This window comes from Muntiacus reevesi, chromosome 12 (genome assembly GCF_963930625.1).
Source record: "Muntiacus reevesi chromosome 12, mMunRee1.1, whole genome shotgun sequence".
Classification (NCBI taxonomy): Eukaryota; Metazoa; Chordata; class Mammalia; order Artiodactyla; family Cervidae; genus Muntiacus; species Muntiacus reevesi.
The window spans coordinates 45,796,014-45,817,587 of NC_089260.1; the positions used below are offsets into that span (position 1 = coordinate 45,796,014).

A 21,574-nucleotide genomic window follows, 5' to 3' on the forward strand; every position below is an offset into this window, starting at 1 on the left:
TTTATTTCTCCATCAGTTTTGAATAAGATCCTTGCTGGGTACAGTAATCTTAGTTGTAGATTTTTCACTTTCAGTACTTTAAATATATCCTGCCATTCCCTCCTGGCCTGCAGAGTTTCTGCTGAAAGATCAGATGTTAAGTATATGGAGTTTCCCTTGTATGTTACTTGTTGCATCTCCCTTGCTGTTTTTAATATTCTTTCTTTGTGTTTAGTCTTTGTTAGTTTGATTAGTATGTATCTTGGCATGTTTCTCCTTGGGTTTATCCTGTATGGGACTCTTTGAACATCTTGGACTTGATTGACTACTTCTTTTTCCATGTTGGGAAAATTTTCAACTAAAATCTCTTCAAAAATTTTCTCATACTCTTTCTTTTTCTCTTCTTCTTCTGAGACCCCTTTAATTTGAATGTTGGTGTATTTGATATTGTCCCAGAGGTCTCTGAGACTATCCTCAACTCTTTTCATCCTTTTTACTTTATTCTGCTCTTCAGAAGTTATTTCCACCATTTTATCTTCCAGCTCACTGATTCATTCTTCTCCTTCAGATATTCCGCTATTGATTCCTTCTAGAGTATTTTTAATTTCAGTAATTGTGTTGTTTGTCCCTGCATGTTTATTATTTAATTCTTCTAGGTCTTTGTTAATTGATTCTTGTATTTTCTCCATTTTGTTTTTAAGATTTTTGGTCATCTTTGCTCTGATTATTCTGAATTCTTTTTCAGGTAGTTTGCCTATTTCCTCTTCATTTACTTGGATTTCTATGTTTCTAGTTCATTCCTTCATTTGTGTAGTATTTCTCTGTCTTTTCATTATCATCATCATCATTTTTATTATTTAACTTATTGTGTTTGAGGTCTCCTTTTCCCAGGCTTCAAAGTTGAATTCTTTCTTCTTTTGATTTCTGCCCACCTAAGGTTTGTCTTGGAGAAGGCAATGGCAACCCACTCCAGTACTCTTGCCTGGAAAATCTCATGGATGGAAGAGCCTGGTAGGTTACAGTCCATGGGGTCGCAAAGAGTCAGACACAACTGAGCGACTTCACCATCAAGGTTGGTCTAGTGATTTGTGTAAGCATCTTATAGGGTGAGATTTGTGCTGAGTTTTTGTTTGTTTGTTTTTCCTCTGATGGGCAAGTCTGAGTGAGGTGATAATCCTGTCTGCTGATGATTGGGTTTGTATTTTTGTTTTGTTTATTGTTTAGATGAGGCATCCTGCACAGGGTGCTACTGGTGGTTGGGTGATGCCAGGTCTTATATTCCAGTGGTTTCCATTGTGTGAGTTCTCATTATTTGATGCTCCCTCCAAGGAGCGGCAGCTGCCTGGGTGCAGGAGGGCCGAGAGGAGCTACTCCAAGTTCAAGGTCGGGAGGGGCAGCCGTGAGGAGATACCCCTCGTCCAAGGTAAGAGAAACCCAAGTAAGACGGTAGGTATTGCAAGAGGGCATCAGATGGAGGGACACTGAAACCATAGTCACAGAAAACTAGCCAATCTGATCACAGGACCACAGCCTTGTCTAACTCAATGAAACTAAGCCATGCCGTGTGGGGCCACCCAAGACAGACGGGTCATGGTGGAGAGGTCTGACAGAATGTGGTCCACTGGAGAAGGGAATGGCAAACCACTTCAGTATTCTTGTCTTGAGAACCCCATGAACAGTATGAAAAGGCAAAATGACAGGACACTGAAAGAGCAACTCCCCAGGTTGGTAGGTGTCCAATATGCTACTGGAGATCAGTGGAGAAATAACTCCAGAAAGAATGAAGGGATGGAGCCAAAGCAAAAACAATACCCAGTTGTGGATGTGACTGGTGATAGAAGCAAGTTCTGATGCTGTAAAGAATAATATTGCATAGGAACCTGGAATGTTAGGTCCATGAATCAAGGCAAATTGGAAGTGGTCAAACAGGAGATAACAAGAGTGAATGTCAACATTCTAGGAATCAGTGAACTAAGATGGACTGGAATGGGTGAATTTAACTCAGATGACCATTATATCTACTACTGTGGGCAGGAATCTTTTAGAAGAAATGCAGTAGCTATCATGGTCAAGAAGAGAGTCCAAAATGCAGTATTTGGATGAATGCAATCTCAAAAATGACAGAATGATCTCTGTTCATTTCCAAGGCAAACCATTCAATATCACAGTAATCCAAGCCTATGCCCCAACCAGTAATGCTGAGGAAGCTGAAGTTGAACAGTTCTATGAAGACCTACAACACCTTTTAGAACTAACACCCAAAAAAGATGTCCTTTTCTTTATAGGGGACTGGAATGCAAAAGTAGGAAGTCAAGAAACACCTGGAGTAACAGGCAAATTTGACCTTGGAGTATGGAACAAAGCAGGGCAAAGGCTAATAGAGTTTTGCCAAGAGGACCCACTTGTCATAGCAAATACCCTCTTCCAACAACATAAGAGAAGACTCTACACCTGGACATCACCAGATGGTCGACACCAAAATCAGATTGATTATATTCTTTGCAGCCAAAGATGGAGAAGCTCTATACAGTCAGCAAAGACAAGACCGGGAGCTGTCTGTGGCTTGGATCATGAACTCCTTATTGCCAAATTCAGACTTAAAATGAAGAAAGTAGGGAAAGTCACTAGACCATTCAGGTATGACCTAAATCAAATCCCTTATGACTCTACAGAAATAGATTTAAGGGACTAGATCTGATAGACAGAGTGCCTGATGAACTATGGATGGAGGTTCGTGACATCGTACAGGAGACAGGGATCAAGACCATCCCCATGGAAAAGAAATGCAAAAAGGCAAAATGGTTGTCTGAGGAGGCCTTTCAAATAGCTGTGAAAAGAGGAGAAGTGAAAAGCAAAGGAGAAAAGGAAAGATATTCCCATTTGAACGCAGAGTTCCAAAGAATAGCAAGGAGAGATAAGAAAACCTTCCTCAGTGATCAATGTAAAGAAATAGAGGAAAACAACAGAATGGGAAAGATTAGAGATCTCTTCAAGAAACTTAGAGATACCAAGGGAACATTTCATGCAAAGATAGGTTTAATAAAGGACAGAAATGGTATGGACCTAACAGAAGCAGAAGATATTAAGAAGAGGAGGCAAGAATATACAGAAGAAATGTGCAAAAAAGATCTTCACAACTGAGATAATCACGATGGTGTGATCACTCGCCTAGAGCCAGACATCCTAGAATGCAAAGTCAAGTGGGCCTTAGAAAGCATCACTATGAACAAAGCTAGTGGAAGTGATGGAATTCCAGTTGAGCTATTTCAAATCCCGAAAGATGATGCTGTGAAAGTGCTACACTCAATATGCCAGGAAATTTGGAAAACTCAGCAGTGGCCACAGGACTGGAAAATTCAGTTTTCATTCCAATCCCAAAGAAAGGCAATGCCAAAGAATGCTCAAACTACCACACAATTGCACTCATCTCACATGCTAGTAAAGTAATGCTCAAAATTCTCCAAGCCAGGCTTCAGCAATATGTGAACCGTGAACTTCCGGATGTTCAAACTGGTTCTAGAAAAAGCAGAGGAGCCAGAGATCAAATTGCCATCTGCTTGATCATCAAAAAAGCAAGAGAGTTCCAGAAAAACATCTACTTCTGCTTTTTTGATTATGCCAAAGCTTTTGACTGTGTGGATCACAGTAAACTGTGGAAAATTCTGAAAGAGATGGGAATACCAGACCACCTAACCTTCCTCTTGAGAAACCTGTATGCAGGTCAGGAAGCAACAGTTAGAACTGGACATGGAACAACAGATTGGTTCCAAATAGGAAAAGGAGTACGTCAAGGCTTTATATTGTCACCCTAGTTATTTAACTTATATGCAGAGTACATATGCAGTATATATGCAGAGAAACGCTGGGCTGGAAGAAACATAAGCTGGAATCAAGATTGCTGGGAGAAGTATCAATAACCTCAGATATGCAGATGACACCACCCTTATGGCAGAAAGTGAAGAAGAATTAAAGAGCCTCTTGATGAAAGTGAAAGAGGAGAGTGAAAAAGTTAGCTTAAAGCTCAACATTCTGAAAACTAAGATCATGGTATCTGGTCCCATCACTTCATGGGACATAGATGGGGAAACAATGGAAGCAGTGTCAGACTTTATTTTTTTGGGCTCCAAAATCACTGCAGATGGTGATTGCAGCCATGAAATTAAAAGACACTTACTCCTTGGAAGGAAAGTTATGACCAACCTAGACAGCATATTAAAAAGCAGAGACATTACTTTGCCAACAAAGGTCCGTCTAGTCAAGGTTATGGTTTTACCAGTGGTCGTGTATGGATGAGAGAGTTGGACTGTGAAGAAAGCTGAGTGTCGAAAAATTGATGCTTTTGAACTGTGATGTTGGAGAAGACTCTTGAGAGTCCCTTGGACCTCAAGGAGATCCAACCAGTCCATCCTAAAGAGATCAGTCCTGGGTGTTCATTGGAAGGACTGATGCTGAAGCTGAAACTCCAGTACTTTGGCCACCTCATGCGAAGAGTTGACTCAATGAAGAAGACTCTGATGCTGGGAGAGATTGGGGGCAGGAGGAGAAGGGGACGACAGAGGATGAGATGGCTGGATGGCATCACCGACTTGATGGACATGAGTCTGAGTAAACTCCGGGAGTTGGTGATGGACAGGGAGGCCTGGTGTGCTGCGATTCATGGGGTCACAAAGAGTCGGACACGACTGAACGACTGAACTGAACTGAGGGTTAGTTCTCTTGTTATCTAGGGTCTTGGAGTGAGTACTCCCACTCCAAAGGCTCAGGGCTTGATCTCTGTTATTGGTAGCAGGGATGAGGATGGGGTGATTGTGGGAGGGAAGTGGAAAGACCTCAGATCCACCAGTCCTGGACTTTTTGCAGTAAACTGTGAAGTGAATTTTTTTTAATTAATTAATTTATTTTTATTAATTGGAGGCTAATTACTTCACAACATTTCAGTGGGTTTTGTCATACCTTGATATGAATCAGCCATAGAGTTACACGTATTCCCCATCCCAATCCCCCCTCCCACCTCCCTCTCCACCTGATTCCTCTGGGTCTTCCCAGTGCACCAGGCCCGAGCACTTGTCTCATGCATCCCACCTGGGCTGGTGATCTGTTTCACCATAGATAATATACATGCTGTTCTTTCGAAACATCCCACCCTCACCTTCTTCCACAGAGTTCAAAAGTCTGTTCTGTACTTCTGTGTCTCTTTTTCTGTTTTGCATATAGGGTAATCGTTACCATCTTTCTAAATTCCATATATATGTGTTAATATGCTGTAATGTTCTTTATCTTTCTGGCTTACTTCACTCTGTATAATGGGCTCCAGTTTCATCCATCTCATTAGAACTGATTCAAATGAATTCTTTTTAACAGCTGAGTAATATTCCATGGTGTATATTAAGGCTGTCAATACACTGCTCAATGGCTCAGTCATGTCTGACTCTCTATGAACCCATAGGCTATAGCCTGCCAGGCTCCTCTGTCCATGAATTTTCCAGGCAAGGATACTGGAGTGGGTTGCCGTTTCCTTCTCCAGGAGATCTTCCTGACCAAGGGACCGGACCCTCATTGCTTGTGTTTCCTGCATTGATAGGTACCTTCTTTACCATTAGTGCCACCTGGTCAGTCATAGTTTAGAAATACACAGTTTAGAAATTTACTCTTAAAATTTTAATGAAAATTCAGGTTTAATGAAAACAAAGCCACTGAGCAGTCAGGTTCTGATTGTTACTCTGAAGCAGAGGACATAAGCAGGGAAATGGTCCTATGTTCTCATTGAGCCATTAGTTTTTATTTTATCTGGCATGTAAACTACGCTTTTTTAAATGCCAAGCAAGTGTCTTAAAGAGGAAAGCAAAATCACCGTAAAAAGACCTCAACACATTGACTAGGATAATCCTGAAATCTTGTGTTGGGAGGCAATTTAAAGATCATCCACTCTTTGACTTTTACAAGTTAAAGAAATGGGAGAAGAGGGTGAAGTTCATAATTTTGTCTTGGAATCCATAAAACCGCATTTATTCTGTGTCACAGTCCTCTTTGCGTTATATTAGGCAAGTTACTTATATTTTCTGTTAAGGGTGGTAAACTGGTAGTTAAAGTTTCAGTCTAAACCTATGTTTAGCTTTTTTCCTACAGCATTTCTTCCTAAAAATCTGGATATTCAGTTTCTCTTGGACAGAAAATGGTAAGTGGGGCAGGAGAGAAGGTGACGGTCAGTTGCTTTGGGATTTGCATTTTCTATGACACTTGTCCAGAGCTGAGTAGTATCATCTCTTTGAGTTTTCTGCTGTCTTGGTTGCCACTATCCTCTCCACTCTCTACTCTTTTCCTAGCCCACTTCTTTCATTCATTATCTGTATCTGGAAGGCACTAAGATCTCTGAACTAGACATCATGTGTCAATATTACTATCTGTAAAATGGGTAGCACAGAGGGTGATGCTAGAAAAAAATGTCCAAATTTAGTTGATGATTGGCATCTCAAAAAAATACAAATTCTTGGGTTCAACACGTGTAGATTCTGACTCAGTGGATATAGAATAGGGGTTAAGGGTTTTTTTGATTTTTTTTTTTAAAGTTCTGCAGTTTATGCCTGCAATTAGCTAGGGTTTTAGAATCCTGACTTAAATATCTCTAAAATTCTATCAATCCAACTCACCCCCAGAATTCTAGTTTGATAAGTCTTTTTCAGGTCAATGGGCTTCAATTCACTTAAGGCTCCAGTGTAATTATTAAATCCAATTAGCCACTGAGTTAAATTATTTTCAATCAGCCTTAGGCTATTTACCATAACATCCCCCAACCTGAAATCTGAATAGGAACAAAAGGACCTGGGCAATGAATGCCACTCATTGGTCACTGACACAGGAAAGTGACTTGTTCACACAGCAGGTAAAAATTCCCACAGCCTGCTCACTCTTCTGAGAATATACATATTAAAAAAAGAGAGAGAGAGAGAAGAGAGGAAATTCTTATCAATGCACCATTTGAGTGTAAATAACGAAAGGGATATTCAGGATTAAGGGCATTCTGATAACAGGCACATTTTGCAGGGAGCTTTTAACTTGTGTTTGGGATAGGTTCTTAGAGACTGGAAAATGAAATACAGGAAGGATTTAAATTTGATGTAGTGGGGTCTTTAAAAATTTGGCACAAGCTTTTTTGTTCTTTCAGCTTGCCCTTCAAGGTATCACAGTGTGAGAGAACGCAGGCTTTGGGTTCAGACTGTCTAATATCAGCAAACTGTGGACTGATGTCTGTAGACAAGAGGCTTGGGAGCTGAGTGGTTTCTATGGAGATGGGAATTAGTGAGGAAGTGCTTTCCTTTTGATTATTCTCCATCTTAATAGGGACAATTGCAACCATTTATCTTTTTCTGAAGGAATAAGGACATCTCTGGGAACAATAGCACGGCTTGAGTGAGACTGTTCCATGTTAACTATCTTAAAATATCAACTCCCTGCATCTTTCACTAATAAATCATGAGGTCTTGGATGGTGGCCTTTGCCCAAGAAGTATGACTTTAGTTTTATCTGATAACAAATCAGGAATCCTGCATGAGTTTTGCATGTTTTATATTTTAATTATTAGTATGTTATTTGAAAGCTGAGAGTTACACTTAATATTTGTAATGATAACAGCTTGAATTCATATTTAGTCTCTGGACAATACAGACTATTTTCACTTATACCTGAAAAGTAAGAGATATGAATCATCATTTCTATTTTTCAGATGGGGAAACTAAATCATAAACAATGGAAATGATGTTTTTCACAATCTGTGGAAAACAAGTGTGGGGACATAGATAATGTTTCTGGAGTTGAAATTTAATGATTTTCCTTTCTACATTCCCATGAACATTTTTTCTCCTCTTATTCTTTACTAATACATAACTGTTGTTATTGTTGTTTAGTTGCTAAGTTATGCTCTTTTGCAACCCAAAGGACTGTAGCCCACCAAGCTCCTTCTGTCCATGGGATTTCCAGGCAAGATCACTGGAGTGGGCTGCCATTTCCTTTTCCAAGGGATCTTCCTGACCCAGGGATTGAACCTGCATCTCCTGCATTGGCAGGCAGACTCTTTACCACTCAGCCACCAGGGGAGCTCAGAACACTGAGGAGAATTTCTTTTTAAATCTTATTGGTAAAATCAAGCTGTTTATTTGGGGATTTGTGGTGAGCTTGGAGGTTCTCAGAAGAGGAGAGTCAGTCATATACAATGAACCCTAAGAATGTTGTCCCAGGGAGAAGTCGTGGGCTGAGACCTCGTCCAAAGCTGACCCCTTGTTAGGAAGACTGGAGCACAAACAGGCTGGTGGGACTGTCCACGGCTGCATCTGGGCCTGGGCCTGCTTCAATAGACTTGAAGTCAATGAGAATAAGAATAGTGAAGCCGCTTCTCTGGGAAAAGGTGATGAGAATCAAAGTGAAGGAAATTGGTAGAAAGTATGGGAATCTATCAAACAAAATGATAGACTGATATATGTATATATATGAATAATTTCCAAAATTTTGAGGCAACAAAATTAAAATGTTTCTCTGTTAAGATCTTTTGGGCAGCCTTTCCCTAAACATGTTTTCAGAATCTCCTTTAAGAAATAGAAGTTGAGTTATTGCCTAAGACTGTCAGCATCAGGACATGGAGGTGTGATGCATTTAGACAGTAAACTTCAGTTTTTGACATTACATAATCAGATCGAGTGGTGCTGGCCTCATGGAAATTAAAAAGAGGGGGATTATATTTAGCTTATTTTCAGACTAGGCTTAGTGGGCATCACAGACAAAGATATTAATTTTTCAGATGAAAAGTAGACTGTTAACCATGCACAAAAGATCATTTGTGCTACCCAAATCTATGCTAATCTCCATTCCAAATCCCTTAGCAACTGTTACTTGGTTGGAAAGGTTTAATTTTCATGAAAGGAAGAAAACTTTTGGAACATGTTACAGTGAAATGTAGTTTTGGAGCACTGAGTTGTTATTAAAGATATTAAAAATTACATAGTGATAAAGTGATTATTTAACATGAGTTTGAATTATTCTTGAAATGTAGCAAAATCTTCCTAAATTTGCTACTCAAATTAGATGCTGTAATTCCTGCATTGTCATACAACACAGTAAGTAACAGAAATAGAAAAGTATAGAACAGCATGTGAATTGGAAATAAAAAAGGCTTCCCACAGTTTTCAAGTAGATATTCATTCATTCATTATCTTACTCAACAAATGGTACATGAGTATCTCTTATGTACTAGATTCTAGACATATAGAGGAGACAGATCTAGTGCCTGCGCTAAGAGCATCTGTAATCTAGTGGGAATGTGAATTTATAAACTGATAAATATTTGAAACATAGTCATTTTTATGGTGGAGTCACGAGGAGTTTTATTTACACAGTTAAAAACTTCAGTGTGGAAAAATGGAAAATTTCTGGGAAAAAATAAAATGTACTGTTATTAAATCAAGAAGAAATAAACTGTATTGTATTAGTAGTTTAAAAATATAGCAAAAACAACAAGAAAAACAAATAAAGGGGAAAAAAAGCATTTTGGGGTTGCTTGTCCAAGATTCAGGTCATTTATAGGCACATTTGCCCAAACATTTAAGGAAGAGATAATTTGTGTATTTTGCAGCATATTAAAAAAAGTATTAATTATATATATATATACATATTTGTCATGTATATACATATGCATTAGTGATTAAATAAAGCAAATAAGCAAAAAAGGAATTTTTCCCATTTTTTAAATGAGAGTAATATAAATTTGATAACAAAACCAGACAGGAACAGAACAAGAAGGAAAATTATGATCCATTACATTTATGAAATCGATGTTCATATTAGATTCATATGTATGTTTGTGTATGGTTGTGTATTGAGTATGTGTAAACATTATAATGCTTCATACTCAAGTTTAGCTTAGGAATATAAAAGAGGCTTTAATGAAAGAATTTATTGAAGTAATTCTCTACATTAAATATTTGATGACACTAAACACTTGGATTATTTCAATAGATGCAGAAAAATCTTCTGATAAATCTCTGCTTTCTTTCATTATAAAAACTCTTCACAAAACAGAAATAGAGTGTATTTCTTTTACTTGATAAAAAGAATTCATCAAAATTCTATAGCACATAGCATACTTAGTGATGAGAAAAAGAATTTCCTTTGAAGTCAGGAACAAGAGCAAGAATTTTGCTCATCATCACACCTGAAGTACAATCTAGTTGTAGTAAAACCAGGGGGGAAAAGGCATAAAGGTTGAAAAAGCAAAGCAACATTTTCAACATTTACACATTGCATGTATATATTTGTGATTAAAACTCAGGAGGTTTTAAGAGAATTCAAGAGACTCTTACCAGAACTAGTAAGCAAATTTGACAGATTCTGAATAAAATAGCAGCCTACAAAAATCAGCTATATTAACATGCCACAGCCACAAATAATCAGATAACATAATTTATAATGTTATATTTTATAATAGTAATAAAAACTCTGATGGGCCTAAGTATAAATCTAACAAAAGACATGGAGTGGTTTCAGCTGTTAGGAAAAGAAAAGCTGAACTAAATCATGAGGACATTTATTGTTTATTGAAGAAAATGTTTGAAGATAGTTTGTTTTGGCAGCTTAATACATCAGTCCTGTTGTGGGACCTTTGTGCTGGTTTTGCTTGGCCATCAGGGCTGGCTTCGTGGGCATATGACCTGTAAAGTCAATTGAGCCTCCACACTCAAGGGTTCTGTGCTTGGGCTAGTGCTCTGCTGTTCTGTTTGGAAAGTCTTGATAATTTTATATTTGCATTTGTATTTAGTAAATGACATCCAGTAGGACATATGTATAAGCAGAGGAGATATGTGGAAATTGTGTTTCATTCCTTGCATCATCTCTGTGATGACCCATGAGCACAGAATTTCTGTTGAACTAGGGGTGGCACAGTTGGTAAAGAATCTGCCTGCAATGCAGGAGACACAAGAGACCTGGGTTTGGTTCCTGGATCGGGAAGATCCCCTGGCGAAGGAAATGCAACCCATTTCAGAATTGTTGCCTGGAGAATTTCATGGACAGAGGAGCCTGGGAGGCTACAGTCTATGCGGTGGTAGAGAGTTGGACATGACTGAACTTGAGCACACATTTCCAGGATGCATGGGAATTCAGTGAGATTTAAAGTTAGTGTTGATTAGGCATGTTCCATCTGACAAAGGCAGGGAGATAACAGCCCAGAGAGGCTAATTTTCCATTCAAACCAGGACTTGCTTCAGATACAGAATGGAGGCAGTGGCATTCTGAGAGACACAGACAACCAAGGGTCCCAATCGTATCCTGTCTTACATCACTTCCCTATATATTAGACATTTCATTTATAATGAAAGTGATGACAAGAGAAAAGGGAAAGATAGGGCAACTCATTGTATCTTTTTCTTTCAGTCTTTCCTTGCATGCATGCTCAGTCTGTCCACCTCTTTGCAACCCCATGGACTGTAGCCCACCAGGCTTTTCTGTCCATGGAATTTTCCACGCAAGAATACTGGAGTGGGTTGCTATTTGCTCCTTCAGGGGATCTTCCCAACCCAGGGATCAAACGTGCCTCCTGCATTGGCAAGCAGATTCTTTACCACTGACCCACCTTACTTATCTGTTCCAAGGTAGAGAGTGTTGGTTGAATGTGTGCAATTAGAGACATGAAATAAAGACAATTGAGTTAATCTTGTACAGCATTTCTACTGTTCTGCTAAGAATGAAATACATATGCGTGTCCAAGCTATGAACTATAAATTATGTAATTTGGGGATTCTGCAAATGAGTTGAATGTTCTTATATTTGCATTTCAAACTGACATCGCATGATATAGAGAAAATGGTAAAATTCATGCTAACCATTTGAGGTTTTAAGTTTTCTTTACTGAGAACTCTATTAAACTGCAAATAAAAATTACCATGGCAAATCAAGAAAAAGACATGGAAGAAAGGGAAAAGCTTTATATTTTAGTACCTTTAATAGTATTTTATCCCTGCTTTTTAGACAAGGGGCCCCACATTTTTATTTTTGTACTAGACCCTGCAAATTATATAGCTGGCTCTGTCTGTTGTCTTCGGCTTATCTCTTGCCCTCCCCCACCCCCCCGTAATAGTTGCCCCATATTTGCAAGATCATTCTCAGAGATCCAGGCATCCAGTCTACAGTGGAATCAGAAAAAAAGTAGAAGAGTTGGTGACAGCAAGCTTTTCTTTTATGGTCTTTGCCTTTATTGGGAATCTAAAAGTCTTTTCAGAAAAGTTTGGGCCCCATGGATACTTAAAGTTGCAAAAATAATGGAACAGTAAGCATCTGGAAAATAGACCCAGCCAAGGCAACGTCTGGCTACAAATACTGTCCAAGTCAGAAGTTGGTAGTCTTTTCTACAAAAAGCCTAAGTGGCTATCTGGTCAGGCTCTTATTTATTTATTTATTATAATCAGAGGGCAATTGTTTTACAATGTTGTGTTGGTTTCTGCCCTGCAGCAACTCAAGTCAGCCATAAACATATATATATACATATGTGTATATATTTATATACACACATCCCCTCCTTCTTGAGCCTCCTTCCTTTCTCACCCCCCATCCCACCTGTAAATCATCACAGATGGGCTCCCCATGTTATATAGCAGCTTCCCACTAGCTATCTGTTTTACACATGGTAGTGTGTATCAGGCTTCCCTGGTGGCCCAGGTGTTAAAGAATCTGCCTGCAATGCAGAAGACCCAGGTTCTATCCCTGGGTCGGGAAGATCCCTTGGAGAAGGGAATAGCAACCCACTCCAGTATTCTTGCCCGGAGGATTCTATGGACAGAGGAGCCTGGTGGTCTATACTCCAGGGGATCTCAAAGAGTCAAATATGACTGAGCGACTAACACTTACTTACTCAGTGCATATATGTCAGCGCTACTCTCTCACTTCGTCTCACCTTCTCCTCCCCATACTGTGTCCACAGGTCCTTTCTCTATGTCTGTGTCTCTATTATAGCAGATAGGTTCATCAGTACCATTTTTTCTAGATTCTGTATATATATATATATGCATTAATATATAATATTTGTTTTTCTCTTTTGGGTCAGATGCTTGCTGCAAGAGTTTGCTGCTGTAGTGTACATGTAGATATAGACAACATGCAAATGAATGGGCATGGCTGTGTTCCAAGAAAAACTCTTTACAAAAACAGGAAGTGGACAGATCTGACCAATGGGCTGTAATTTCCTTACTCTTACTTAGACTCTTATGTAGATGGGGAAACAATGGAAACTGTAACAGACTTTATTTTCTTGGGCTCCCAAAATCATTGCAGATTGTGACTGAAGCCATGAAATTAAAAGATGGTTGCTCCTTGGAAGAAAAGTTATGACCAACCTAGGCAGCATATTAAAAAGCAGAGACATTACGTTGCTGACAAAGGTCTGTTTAGCAAAGCTATAGTTTTTCCAGTAGTCATGTATGGATGTAAGAGTCATGCATGGATGGCAGTCATTTAAAAAAAGTGACAGTTCAGGAACTGGCAAGCACGTGGAACAAAGTTCTCAGTCACTGCTGGTGGGTTTATAAACTACTCTTACATGTATGGATGTAAGAGTCATGTATGGATGTAAAGAAGGCTGAACATTGTAGAACTGATGCTTTTGAACCGTGGTGTTGGAGAAGACTCCTGAGGGTCCCTTGAACTATAAGGAGATCAAACCAGTTGATACCAAAGGAAATAAACCTGAAATATTCATTGGAAGGACTGATGCTGAAGCTGAAGCTCCAATACTTTGGCCACCTGATATGAAGAACTGACTCATTAGATAAGACTCTGATGCTGGGAAAGATTGAAGGCAGGAGGAGAAGTGGATGACAGAGGACAAGATGGTTGGATGGCATCACTGATTCACTGGACATGAGTTTGAGCAAGCTCTGCGAGATGGTGAAGGACAGCGAAGCCTGGCATGCTGCAGTCCACGGGGCTGCAAAGAGTCAGAACTGACTGAACAACAACAACATAGAGCTTTATTTTGCTTTGGTTACTAAGTCATGGACCATGGGGTGATGACAGTAAATAGGTGCCACTTAATGAATGTCTACCATTCATCACCTGAGGCTAGGCTTGTTGCCATCTCTAAAAATATTTATATTTTGTTATCAAGGAAGATAAAGAAGTTTGTTGGGAAGACAAGAAGCAGAATCTGCTACAATATAAACAAGAATTGATTCAAAGTTACAAATACATAGACATAAATATTTAATATTATAGAGATTCACTTTTTCTGAAATTTATCCATTAATATCATGCGATTCCAATTAAAATTCCCAGAGATTTTTTATGAACTGTGCCCATTGACCTTTAAAATTCAAATGGAAAAAAACAAAGGATTAAGAATAGCCTATACATTTTTGAAAATTGATAATAGAAACACTGACTCAATGGACATTAATTTGGGAAAATCTGGGGGATAGTGAGGGACAGGGAGGCCTGACGAGCCACAGTCCATGGGGTCACAGAGTCGGACACAACTTAGTGAATGAACAACAATCACAAATAGAAACACAGGGGAATTTGGCCTACCAAATTTTGATACTTGTTATAAAGCTGAACTAATTAAGATAGTAATATTGTTTCTGGATTAGGAAAACAAAGTCATCAGCAGAAGAGAGTGTTCAGGAACAGATATGTGCATATTTTGTTGAGGAAAGCATTTCAAATGGGGAAAGGATGGAGAATTCAATACATAATGCTGGGGAGAAAGAGTTATTTCCTCAGAAAAAAATTAGATTCTTATCTCATCCTAATCGCAAAAATAAACTCCAGGTCACTTAAAGACATATGTGAAAAGCAAAATATTAATGTTTGGAGTAGAAATTTAAAACTTGAAGTTAACAAAAAAAGAGATTTAAAAAAATAGCACAGAAAAGAAATTTGTTGATGAATCTGTTTTCATTAACATGAAAACTTTTCATAAAATAGAAGACATCAGTATCAAAGTATAAAGACATTCCAGGGAGTAGTGGACATTATATAGCACAGAATGAAAAAATAGTTTAGTCTGGAACACATAAAAACACTTGGAGAAAGGCCTGTGAATATGAACCAGAAATTCTCAGAAGGACCCTGAGAGGCCCACAAACATGTGAAATTGATTCTTGGTCTTGCTAGTATCAGGGAAATGGAAATTAAGCAAGAATCAAAGTTTATGTCATACCCATTAGATAGGCAGTCATTTAAAAAAAGTGAGAGTTCAGGAACTGGCAAGCGCGTGGAACAAAGTTCTCAGTCACTGCTGGTGGGTTTATAAACTAGCACAGCTAACGGTGGTGATCATTTTGTAATGTATAGAAATACCGAACCACTATGTTGTGCACCAGGAACTAAAATAAGATTGTCGGTCAACTATATCTCAACAAACAGATTCATAGAGAAAGAGATCAGATTTGTGGTCACCAGAGGCAGGGGGTAGAGAGATGGGGAATTGGATGAAGATGGTCAAAATGTATACATTTATAGTTATACAATAAATAAGTATTAATATTAGGGAAGTAACCTACAACATGATCAATACAGTGAACACTGCTGTATGTTATGTATGAAAGTTATTAAGAGAGTAAATCCTCAGAGTTCTCATACAAGTTAAAAACACCTTTTTTCTTTTATTTTGTATCTATATGAGAAGATGAATCTTCACTAAACTTCGTCATGCTGTACACCTTATACTTATGCAGTGCTGTATGTCAACTAATCTCAATACAACTAGAATAAAACAAAGATTAAAAAAATTAAAAAAAACTAGCACAACTTCCCTAGAAGGAAAACTGATAAAGGACTGTAATGTTAAGGATGTACTTGGTAGTTACTGTGTGTATACAGTATGCATACACACACATGTGCACACAGACACACACCCACACACACACACAGAGGCAATGATTCTCTCGTTTGTCAGATCTAAACTCTCTTTTTATAACAAAATCACCCTCTTTTTAATTTCAGACAAGAGTCAGTATAATGCCATTATCTAAATATAAAAGAGAAATATCATCATAAAATATGTATTTCAATATATAGATGTTTGGGAATAATGAAGAAGTACATACCTGCGTAGGGCTTCCCAGATGGCGTAGTGGAAAAGAATCCTTCTGTTAATGCAGGATGCACAGGAGATGCTGGTTCTGTCCCTGGGTATGGAAGAACCCCTGGAGGAGGAAATGGCAACCCAGTCTAGTATTCTTGCCTGGAAAATCCCATGGACAGAAGAACCTGATGGGCTGTAGTCTATGGGGTCACAAACGGTTGGAGGTGATTTAGCGACTGAGCGCACATACACATACCTTCATAGATTCCGTGAATGGGACTTCTAAAAACAGACTGTTGTTTTAGTCACTCAAAAGTTGTTACTGTTGGTGATGTAATTTCCCCAAATGGCAAGTTCTCCCAAATTAATAAAGTTGTGAACAAAATATAATCTTTGCTCATTTTACAGTTATATTGAACATCCAGAGTATATGACGATAGTTTGTGTTCATATGTATAAAATGGAGTAAGGTTCTAGGCTTGGATTACTCACAAACAGGTTTTTCAATCACACAGAAGCCATACTGGAGGATACAGGACAAGTCACTGTGCTTTTGACTTCCTCACAGGAAATGCCAGGAGTGCCAGCCGATCACTCTGGGAGCCAAACCCTCCCCCACAAAACGTTGAATTGTTTCCTAAGGGCTGATCCTGCCCCACTGGGAGCCACTGCTTGAGAAAACCTCTTATGTGGCCACAGGGAAAAATGGGAAGGCATTTTCTTTGCTACATTCTTTGTAATAGCAAATAATTGTAAACAACTGTCAACACAACAATAGTTTCTATATGTATGTATGTATCTATTTATCTATCATCTTCCTATCATCTAACTCTGCATGGGTGTGTGTATACTTTGGTATATTCATATAATGAAATATCAGATATTAAAATAATAAATTAGAGTTTCATTAGCAAAATGGATATAGCTCTAAAATACAATGTGGAAAGAAAAAACAGGTTGCAGAGTACTGCAAATAATATGACACCATTTAAATAGAGTTTTAAAACATATGTAACAATAGTGGGTTTTAATGTATCCTCTATATTGAGCAAAACCATAAAAAATGTGTATGAGAATTAGAAACATCCAATTCTGGGTAGTGGTTACATCTGGGGAGGGAGGAAGAGAGATGTGATGGGCGGATAAGCAGTGGAATTTAGCTGCAACCTCTATTCTTAGCAAATAAGATGTTTAAAGAAAATACCACAAAACATATCTTTCTATATTTGGCAACATACTAGTGCTATTTGTTAGTGCTATTTTTCTCTATGATTTTTTGTTGGTGTGAAAATCATTCATAACACCAATTTTAATTGTCCTTTGATGGTGGCCTTTGATGTTTTATAGGACATAACCATGTCTTGTTATTTTTTTGTGCATAGAATGATGTAAATTGTGAGTCCCTTTCAGACATTATTCCTTACTGAACCTCCAGCTTGAGAATGAGACAAAGAGAGCACTAAGAATCTCACCACCTCCCATAACTTGGTGAGGTTTGGGACCATTTGACTGTCTTAAGCCATATGAGGGCTCCTCATGGGACTGCGACACTTGGGTGTCTAGTGGCTGGGACTGCACTCTTCTCTGGTTCCCTGACTATTTCTGGGATGGAAGCCTTGTCCTGAACCCAGCTTTTGGGGCCCAACCCTGATGCTGCAGTGTCTGTTCCCTCTGCTCCTCACTGTATTACAGAAAACTAGATAGCTCTCCTGTCATTGCATCATCATGACTGCCTCTATTAAGAAGCTCTTCTGCCCCACCATTAAGGTGGGCCGTCTTCTGCTCCAACACCAGCCAGGATCAGGTCTGATTTGTCACACACCTCAGCCCTCTGCAGCAGGTCGTACTTTTGGAAGCCCCTTGCCACCTTGTTAGTTCCTGAGGCTATTCTTATCACATTCCATGACTACGTTACCTGGACCCTCCTTGTTTATGTTCATTATTACAACATTGTTATTAGACCACCCCCTTAAAATGTCTTAGTTTGGATGATGAATTATATGATTGCTTAATTCATAAGTCTTGGCTTATGAAGCATCTTTACCAAAGCACACTCAGTGTTCTCCAAAGTAGCTTCCAGTTAAAACAATAGCTGAAAATAAGCTTGCATTTGGGGAATGCAGAATGCTCATTTATTCTTTAGGTCTCCAAATAAAGAGCATGCAGAAAAATCTAAATGTGGTATTATGTACACTGGAATTACAATGATCAGTGGTGAGGAATGTTACACATATTATAGTAGTGTTTTATAGTCAAGAAATAATTTTAAAATGTAATTTTATAAATTAGAATTAACTGCAGATTAATTATCATCATAGCAAATACTTGCATTACAGTGTTATTTTTTTGTTGGAGTATAACGATGTTAAGTTAGCTTCTGCCGTACAACAACATGTATGTACACGTATATCCCCTTCCTCTTGAACCTCACTCCCACCCACCCCTCTAGGCCATCACAGAGCATTCAGCTGAGCTCCCTGTGCTGTACAACACCTTCCCACTAGCTATGTGTTTTACACTTGGTATTCTAATGTTCATTGCAGCACTATTTATAATAGCCAGGTCATAGAAGCAACCTAAATGTCCATTGACAGATGAATAGATAAAGAAGGTGTGGTACATATATACAATGAAATATTACTCAGCCATGAAAAGGAAATGGAATTGGGTCATTTGTCATGTTGTGGACAGACCTAGAGTCTGTCATGAAATGTCATCTCTTTATAAAGGAGGAGAAGTTGCAGAATTACAGTCGTTGGCAATTCTGTTCTTCTAGCTCTTTAGGCTAAAAACATGGAGTCATCCTTGACAGCTCTATTCCTCCCATACCTCAAATCTAATTCGTTGTAAAATTTACCAGATTATATCCCGTATCTGACCACACCTCACCATGGCCGTCATGGCTGTCCTGGTGCAAGCTGCCATCGTCTTTCTTGAGGGTTATTGCAGCAGTCTTCCCCTAGGAGTGCCCCTGCCTCACCCTTTGGTCTCCTCGAGGTTTTTCTCCTGGGTGAATAAGTCACAAGACTCCTTGCTGTGACTACTCCATTGGATTTGCAATTCAAAGAAATCTCAAACCTCATCCCCTCTTACTGTTCTCTAGCAAGACTGGCTTCCTTGTGCTTCCTCAAACACATGAAGCTCCTGCCTCAGACCCTTTGCTCTTTCTCCCTGTGAATATGTCCTGCAAGATGTGTATGTGGCTGCTTCCTTCCCTCCTCCCAGTCTCTTAACAATTTTCACACCATCAGAATGGGTGTCCATGGTGACTCTACCTAAAGTAGCACCCCCTCCCATTGCTCCCTCTAACTCCCACCACTGCTTAATTTTTTAATAACGCTTCCAACTCCTCACAGGTTTGTTGTTATTGTTTAGTTGCTTAGTCATGTCTGACGCTGTGACCTCGTGGACTGTAACTCGCTAGGCTCCTCTGTCCAAAGGATTTCCTAGGCAAGAATATTAGAGTAGGTTGCCATTTCCTTCCCTACCTGACATGTTACATTTTTATGTATTTATGTCTTATCCCATTAGACAGAGACATTACCTCTTATGGAGCTTCCCTTGTGGCTCAGACAGTAAAGAATCTGCCTGCACTCTGCAAGACTCAGGTTTGATCCCTGGGTTGGGAAGATCCCCTGTAGTAGTGAAAGGCAACCTACTCCAGTATTCTTGCCTGGAGAATCCCATGGACAGAGGAGCCTGGTGGGCTACATTCTATGGGGTCACAAAGAGTCAGACACAACTGAGCGACTAACACTTAACCTCCCACAGCAGAACGTAAGAGCATAATAGCAGTGAGTGAGGTTGGCAAGTTGAATATAATCCTGGTTGTGTCATTGAGTCAGTGTCAGTGTCTCCCACATCTAATTTGTGTGTGTGTGTGTGTGTGTGTGAGCATGTGCACACATGCACAACATTAAAAGGTAGCATGCAGCAGGTGCTTCATTTGGCCCCAGAAAATTCATGACTCAGTCTTGGTTTTGCAGTGACAGTACAGCAGGTGGATTTCTTGGCTCTGAAGGCAGATAGCTGATCTGCCCTTCCTGCCATGCACCCTGAATACTCTTGGAAGCATAAAAATTGATGTAGAGTTCCGGCAATGCTGGAACCTAGGAATATCAAATAATGAATTGCCAGACACTGGGAAGAATTTCAGTAACCACAACAGAGAAGAGGCTGGATTGACCAGCATCAAAGTATGACCACCATACTTTGAAATTGCTGAAACAGAACAGCAGAGTCAAGCAGGAAAAGGTTAGGACACCCAGGTGTCCAGCTTGGAAGCTGGCAGTCCATATGTGCTTTCTGCTGATGGATTAAAAAGGAGATATAAAAATGCACATTTAAAAAATTAAGACCATTTCATTATAACCTGACTTACATTTGGTGCCATGCAGCATGTTGTTTTATTTTGTCTAATATTTGTAAGTACAGAAGATATATTTATAATGTGTAATATGTAATATTTTATGCATAATCTGTGATATGGGCTTCTCTTAAAATCATTTTCAGTTTGTGTAGTTTTGATCTATACATTTTTATGAATGCATTTCAGCATACATATTTTAATCAGGTGTGTCGGTATTTTTGCCAAAACCACATGGCAATTCTAAGAAAGATGAGAAAAGATTGCCAGCCCTGGCATGTCTTGGGTCAATTCAGAGGTGAAACGAAGCAGAGACAACTACACAGTACCACATCACAGCGCCTTCCGTGGGTGGCTGCATCTGTGTTCAAGGCCAACTTCATGAGAATACAACCTGTACTGTTGCATGGGACGTCTTGCTCAGAAGCTCTTGGTTTGCTCCTCTGCTGTTGCCATCTTGAAATTCTTAATACTTTAACATTTGAGATTTTACATTTAAACTTGCATTTTATAAGAAACAATGGAGTGGAACTTCCCTGGTAGTCCAGTGACTAAGACTGAACACTCCCAGTGCAGGGAGCATGGGTTCAATCCGTAGTCAGGGAACTAGATCCCACATGCTGCAACTAAGAGTTTGCATGCCACAACTATGCAAGATCCTACATGCTGCAAAAAAGATCAAAGATCCCACATCCTGCAACTAAGAACCAGCATAGGCAATAAATAATTAAAAAAAAAATATATATATAAAGAAACAATGGAGCAAGCATGTGTGTGAAGAGAGGAGATTCAAGTGATATGTCTGCTATTTACTGCTATGTCATCTATATACAAAATCACATCCTCATCCAAAATCACTGTGGATGGTGACTGCAGCCATGAAATTAAAAGATGCTTTCTCCTTGGAAAAAAAGCAATGACAAACTTAGTGTATTAAATAGCAGAGACATCACTTTACCAGCCAGAGTATGTGTAGTCAAAGCTATGGCTTTTCCAGTAGTCATGTACGGATGTGAGAGTTGGACCATAAAGAAGGCCAAGCACTGAAGAATTGATGCTTTCAAATTGTGGTGCTGGAGAAGACTCTTGAAAGTCCCTTGGACTGCAAGGAGATCAAACCAGTTGATCCTAAAGGAAAGCTGAAGCTGAAGCTCCAATACTTTGGCTAC

General features: G+C 39.1%; 1 pseudogene; it reads left to right on the forward strand.

Annotated features, from left to right (window-relative positions):
* Window positions 1–1,716: 1,716 nt before the first annotated feature.
* On the forward strand, window positions 1,717–2,611 carry LOC136144800 (craniofacial development protein 2-like; annotated as a pseudogene).
* Window positions 2,612–21,574: the final 18,963 nt, after the last annotated feature.